A 7,500-nucleotide genomic window follows, 5' to 3' on the forward strand; every position below is an offset into this window, starting at 1 on the left:
CCAGGACCTACCGATACAATTTGGGCAAGTTCTGAAAGCTAAAAACTTCAATCGATGCGGTATTTTGCTGGTAAGACTGGGCAGCCCGACACTTATGAAAAAAATTTATATAATGAGAATCGGGGGGTCTTCCCTTGTCATGGAATAGCAGAATTACCCAGAATTCTTTTTAGGCATGAACGAGGCACCTTGAGAAGCCCGAGAGACTGGCCCTCATCAAATGGCTGAAGCGCGGCCAGAGTAAACAGCAGTGAGAAGGCGATTTATATCCAGATACTAAGGAGTAGCCCTGGTGTGTGCCATTAACGTAGACTTTTGATTTTATCATAGAAAATTCGCGACAAAGTAATGTTATCCTCGTAGCAGAAAGCTGGCTTTTCGTAATTTCTTGTCTTCTCATGATCTTTGCGGAAATTAGATTCTGTCCCTCAATAAACCTAGAACAACTAGTCATGGTCTTGGTTCTTTTTCTTACTTATCAGCTAAGATGTGGAATGTGCGGCCTGATTTTATCTGTACCACTGAGTTTACTGGCTTTTAAAGAGAAGCCCGGCAAGGCCGCATTTTGTACAGCGGCTTTTCTTTTTAATATATTATGCATTTAGTTGTGTATCTGTATATGCTGTGTATTTTAGCAGCAAACTATGTAATGTCTCGAAGATATTAGCTCTTGTATTTATTCTGAAATTTGAGATGAAAGAAAGTTTATGCATGTATGTATTTATGTTACCTTAAGCAAGGCGCGTGGGTACACTTTGTAATCTGCGACTCCAGTGCTCACCATATGACAGATAAAATGACTTTTCCTTTGAATATATAAGCCATCCAATTCTTAAGTTAAATTGACAAGGGCAGTCTGGAGCTGTGAGTAGGGGTGGGATTTCTCTCATATGGTTTAAGGGCCAACATATCTCTCCCTCAGTGCCGTACCAGGAGGCAAGGTCGGTAGCAGAAAGCAGCCAAGGGCCAACTGCGTCCAAAAGCGATCGCACGGGCCGAAATCCCGGGGTGACTCGTTTGGTACGACGCTCCAGCGCCATGTCTGGAGGTACTGCGTTTTTCTCTCTTGTTCAAACATTCCGTCAGTGCATGCGTAAATGTTCTGTGGCTCTCCGATACCTAGCCTACCAACATGCTGGTCTTTGCGAGCAATTGACATTATTTTCAGTTCACGATTCTACAGGCATAAACGTAACGTAAGAACCGTGCGTGTCTGGTCTTCTCGAGACAGAGGTGAGAGCTGGTTTCATGAAGACTGGGACGCCTAAAATGCTCTGTTGTAAACATGGCGGTTCACGAATAAAGTTGTCTCTCAGGCCTTTCTATGGACGATTTCCAGGACCTACCGATACAATCTGGGCAAGTTCTGAAAGCTAAAAAATTGATGCGGTATTTTGCTGGGAGGACTGGGTGGCTCGATACTTATGAAAAAAAATAATAAAATGAGAATCGGGGGGTCTTCCCTTGTCATGGAATGACAAGGGAAGACAATGACTTTGCAGAGGCATGTGCGCGCGTACATCGCCTGAAATAGGACAAAATGGTAATTTCGGCTTTATTAATATTTCTCGATACGGATCGAAATTTTTCAGAAATTCCGACTTTTTCGAAGCACCGAGTCCCATGGCTGCAATCACTCATTTCTGCGACAGAATTTTGATCCGTTTCGCAAAATAGTAATGTGACCAAAAATTACCATCTTGCGAAACGTATTGTTTTTGACATATTTGACGTGATTTTAGTACGCTCGCACGCGCCTCATTTCGCAAAATAGTAATGATCAAAATGGTTTTAAGTACTTTTCATCTCGTTTATCGAAATAGTAAATTCACAAAACAACCGAGATTCGATGATATTTTAACCCTCCTTAAAAAATTTTTGACATGAAAGGAAAACAGATAGAAAATAATATCTTTTGTGGCATTGTTTGAACGATATCATCTATGCTCAAATCGTTGCGTGCTTAAACTCTACGCGATATTAACCGAAAAGAGCCTTTAAGGGGCGATTTGCTCAATAGTTATTTTGGGTGACCAGTTACTACACACTGTTTAACATATTTATTTTTACGAATGCTCTTGTAACAACCAAGTTTTCAACCTTACAGTACCAATAAATGTTGTTGTCGATTTGGGCGGCTGACACTAATTTGAGAAACCAAACGAAACGAAATAAAAACAAAAATGCGCAATACGCCTTAATTTGTCAGAAATTCTCACTTTTCGTAGCACCGAGTCCAATGGATGCAATCAATCATCACTACGGCAAAATTTCGATCCGTATTGCAAAATAGTAATGGCACCGAAATTACCGTTTTGCGAAACGTTTTGTCCTATTTGAGGCTATCTACGCTCGCACACACCTCTGCAAGGGTGCACGGGAAGGTAAATGAATGTAGTAGATGGAGGTGATGAAGGTAAAACAAGATAGATGAAGGTAAATGAACCCTGATGAAGAGAGAGGTAGGTAGTTTGAAGGTAAATGGACGTGAGTGAAGGTAAGTGAAGGTATAGGAAGGTAAATGAACCTAAAAGAAGGTATATTAATTAAGGTAAATGAATGTTAAGACTTGTAGCACGATACACATGTACATCAGTGTAACATAGAGCACTTTCATGAAAATGTGTAAAATATCCCCAAATCATCATTACTTGCCAGATATTAAGTAATTAACATCAAACAAACATATTTGGAAAATTTTCAGGGTATAATTCTTGTCTACAGCTTGTTTTAGAAATTACCCAGAATCCTTTTTGGGCGTGGCATCTGACTATTTGGTTTGCTTAGCATGACTATTATCCCTAAAATACAACAAACTTAACTAACACAACTACTTCTAAATCATGTATACTAAAAAGAGGCAATTATTTATTCATTTACAGTCAAAGGCACTTAATAAATATTATTTCTTTCCTTCTGTAATTCCCCACAAAGGTGTCACAAAGTGCCAGCAAGCCCAAAAGCTGTTTTATTTTTGTCTAGTATTTTAATGTCATGGATGTTCTCTCTAACAAAAGAGAGGCCTTTAAGGCGTGAAGATCTTTTATTCCCTCCACCTTTTCAGCATTTGAAATGCTTTTCTTCTCAGTATTCATCTCTAAAGTTCTCGTACACTATTGTGTAACGCAATCGTGACGTCCACTTACCTCTGATATTTTCCCGCTTTTTGCCCCTGATTTGTTATATAAACACCCCGCAAGATACTAAGGAGAGGTTACACAGGACTCCTTCGATGTTTGTTGTGGATTTCGGCTGGAAAGTGGCTTCAATTCTAGTTTCATTTGGCACGTTTTCTGCTACGAGCGCGGTTGTAATTTGATCGTTACACTGAACACACGTGGACTTCAACTGGAAATATGTTTCCGATTCACTGTTTCTAGAATTTCTTCGTTTTAAGCCTACTGAAGACTATAAAATTTAGCAGGATTTGAAGACCAGTAACTGAACTGTGCTGCAGCTGTGTATCGGCGACGGTTGGTAACTAGAGGCTGAGATACAGGTTTTCTTGTGGGTAAGTAATATTTAATTTTACTAATCGAAAGTACGCAACAGATTTGTTTCCGAACACGAAAATTCTTTATTTCTTTATCGCCGTTTGAAATCTTTGAAAACCTTTCGTACTTGATGGTAAACAATGTTATGAACTTTACTCAAACAAATTCTCTTCTTTTGTAGGTGCGTTTGGAAGTCGCTAGCCTGGTATTTGTAAGGCATGGAGTGCTGTCGGACCTTGAGCGTTACACAAGCACTAAAGGGCAACCGTCCTTAGAATTATAATTCTCTTTATTTGAAAAATAAATGTGGAGAACTCTAATTTTGCGTATAGTGTCATTTTTTCCTATTTAATATTTCTGCTCTGTTGAATTTTCTTAAATAGATTGCATTGAGGGTGAAATTTTACTTTTTTAACTATTTCATGCAAATTAGCTGTTACGCGTTACACGCTGATTTTGTAACTATTTTCTTGCATTTTGTAGATTTTTTTGTTCTTATGTTCTTCGAAATGATAATTTTTTAACATATCACTTAACAACAATCCCTGTTCAAGTAAGGTAGAAAATTTGAAGGAAATTCGTCATTAGCTTGCAAAGATATCGGAAAATATATTTGAGCAACCACTAATGTACATGTGTATCGTGCTACAAGTCTAACGAAAGTATTGAGCGTGAATCATAGTGAAGGTATATGAAGGTAAGTGAAGGTAGATGAAGATAAATGAACGTGAATATAAAAGGCAGATGAAGGTAGGTGAAGGTAAATGAACGTGAAGGAAGGTAGATGTAGGTAGTTGAAGGTAAATGGACGTCAGTGAAGGTAAATGAAGGTACATGAAGGTAAATGAACGTGAATAAACGTAAACGAAGATAAGTGAACAGGGATGAAAAAAGATGTGGGTAGCTGAAGGTAAATGAACGTGAATGAAGGTATATTAAGGTAAGTGAATGTCAATGAAGGTATATGGACGTGAATGAAGGTATATGAGGGTAAGTGAAGGTAGATGAACTGTAAACGAACGTGAATAAAGGCAGACGAAGGTAAATAAAGTGTATGAAGGTATATTAAGGTGAATGAAGGTAGATGAAGGTAAATTTAATGAATGTTAATGAAAGTATATGAACAGGAACGAAGGTACATGAAGGTAAGTGAAGATAAATGAACGTAGATGAACGTGAATGAAGGTATCCTAAGGTCAATGAAGGTAGATGATTGCCATTGAAGGTAGATGAAGGTAGATGAGGATAAATAAGGGTACTAACTTGTTACGAGTTCGTGTGTTTTGAGGAAAGGTAGTTTGCAAACTAAACTGAACGCACGGTTGTCGGAACAACAACAAGAAGATTTATTCCAAAATGAACGTAGTTTCCACGAAGTAAAACTCTGAACAACACGTACTCAATAAACTTACACGGCCTCCGCCAACTTGAATAAACACAGCTTCTGTCACACTTGAATAAACACGGCCAACGCCAACTCTCTTCGCTTGTGAAAAACTAGTTAGAAAAACACTCCGCTTGTACTCGTCTACTTATATACTCTGACAATAAACTTCTAGAACTTTCCAAATTAGTAATGAATCTAATTATAGAAAGATTACAAAACACACCGATTTAGAAACGCTTACGTACAAACCTAAATATAAACAAACTACGAACTCTCGCGAAGCTTCGAGACAGTAACGCTTGTCACGCAATACTATTTTTCGTAACATAACCCCCTCTTGAGAAGAAATTTCCTAAATTTCTACTAACAACGAAAAATTAGTTAGATAGTACCAACTGAGGAGGCAGTCCAGTGTCTCTTAAGTTATTCCTCTACTCTGCTTAGATAATCTGCTCTTACATTCTCAGATCCCTTGATAGCCTCAACTCTGAAGTTGTAACTCTGAAGAAACATAGCCCAACGCATTAGGCGTCCATTAGCAAACTTCGCACTGTTCATGTACTTCAGTGGCTCGTGATCTGTTTGTAGCACAAAGGGAACTCCATACAGATAAAGATGAAACCTCTTGAATCCCCACACAATGGCTAAACACTCTTCCTCGATGGTTGAATAATTGCGCTCTGCACTTGACAATTTCTTACTTGCGTAGCAAACGGGGAATAGCTTGCCATCATGTTTCTGCATTAATACAGCGCCAATACCACTGTCGGAAGCATCAGTCTGCAGAAAGTAGGTTTTCCTTGAATCTGGCAGTCGAAGGACTGGTTCCTTTGTTAGGAGGGCCTTGATACTCTGATAGGCTTTTTCCTGTGCCTCACCCCATTCAACTTTGTTAGGTTGGCCTTTACGCGTGAGGTCTGACAGCGGGGCTGCTAATGCTGCGAAGTTTGGGATAAAATCTCTGTAATATCCAGCCAAACCCATGAATGATCTTATTTGCTTCTTAGTAATTGGTCTTGGAGCATCTCTAATCTTCGTCACGTTGTCTTCATGAAGACCAATTAACCCCTCCTCCAAACGGTGACCAAGAAAATCAACAGTGTTGACTCCAAAAAGACATTTAGTCGGTCTTATGGTCATTCCAGCAGCTAATAGTCTTCTAAACAACTCTCGAAGCGCCTTGATGTGCTCTTCCCACGTACGGGTGTGAACCAAAATGTCATCCCAATAAAATTCAACGTTGTCCAGTCCACACAATAGCTTCTTCATAGCTCTCTTTAAGGTCGCTGCGGAGTTGATCATACCAAACGGCATCTTCAGGAATTCATACGATCCGTCAGGCGTCACGAAAGCGGTCTTCGGTATATCCTCCTCAGGAATAGAAATTTGCCAGTAGCCCTTGCTCAGATCAATTCTGGTAAAATACTTGTCATCATTCAACTTCTGGAACAAATGCTCAGCAGTTGGCATAGGCTCAGGATCAAACACGGTTAACTTGTTCAGTTTACGATAGTCCACGCACACACGATTTGAATTGTCTTTTTTCTTAACAACTACAACAGGAGAAGCATAGGGCGAACTTGATTCTCTTATGACTCCCATCTTAATCATGTCTGTAATATCCTTCTTCAGCGATTCTCTTAAGCTATACGGTACTGGGTATGGTCTTGATCTAACTGGCTGGTCGGATGTAAGCTTGATATGATGCTGAGCCAAACTTGTTGTGCCTGGGGCTTCTGTGAATAAGCTTTGAAACTCATTTGCGAGTTCCATGAACTCTGCTCTTTGCTCGTAAGAAAGGTTATCTCCTATGGTCACATCATTGACTGACTCTTTCGCGACATAACCACCAATCTCCAGAAAATCAATACTATCCACAGGGTCAACTTCTTCTAATTCACTGTCAACATGTTCGTTCTTACAAATGTTAGAGTTCGTTTCAACAACAACTGCTCCAACGGAAACAGGATCCTCTCGCTCAAAATACTTCTTCAGTAGGTTAGCATGGTAAACTCTCTCTTTTCCTTTGACTTTCACTCTATAATCATTGAGACCAACTACAGCACTAACCTCAAATGGACCTTTCCACTGCATTAGGAGCTTGTTGTGGTCGGTCGGTAGCAGCACTAACACTTTATATCCAGGTACAAACTTTCTGACTTTAGTCTTCCGGTCGTAATAATGCTTGCCTTTGTTCTGGGCTTTCTGAAGCTCGGTGTGCGCCAGCTTGAGGGTATCTTCAAGCTTCTCGCGTAGCTCGAACACATACTGATAGCTATTCTTTACTTCAGGCTCCTCCAGCTCTTTCGTCCAAAGCTCTTTGAGAATAAACATCGGTCCTCTGACAGCTCTTCCATACAGCAACTCAAACGGCGAAAAACCAGTAGACTCCTGGGGAACTTCACGATATGCAAACAGCAACGGGTTAATATAGCGATGCCACTGTCTTGGCTGTTCACTGCACAATCTCTTTAACATGCTCTTCATTGTTCCATTAAACTTTTCCGTCAGGCCATTACACATAGGATGATATGGAGTCGTGGTGAGCTGTTTAATGCTCAAAAGCCGCGTCACTTCCTTCATACACTCAGAGACGAATTGCGTACCAAGGTCACTCAA

The 7,500-nt window shown here is 39.9% G+C and overlaps 1 long non-coding RNA gene across 1 annotated transcript; it reads left to right on the forward strand.

The window, feature by feature from the left end:
- Positions 1–3,225: 3,225 nt before the first annotated feature.
- Positions 3,226–3,814, forward strand: LOC138021683 (uncharacterized). The gene is made up of 2 exons (XR_011126424.1): positions 3,226–3,511; positions 3,676–3,814. It is a non-coding gene; the product is annotated as an uncharacterized lncRNA (long non-coding RNA).
- The last annotated feature ends 3,686 nt before the right edge of the window (positions 3,815–7,500 follow it).

This window comes from Montipora capricornis, chromosome 10, assembly GCF_036669925.1.
Source record: "Montipora capricornis isolate CH-2021 chromosome 10, ASM3666992v2, whole genome shotgun sequence".
NCBI lineage: Eukaryota > Metazoa > Cnidaria > Anthozoa > Scleractinia > Acroporidae > Montipora > Montipora capricornis.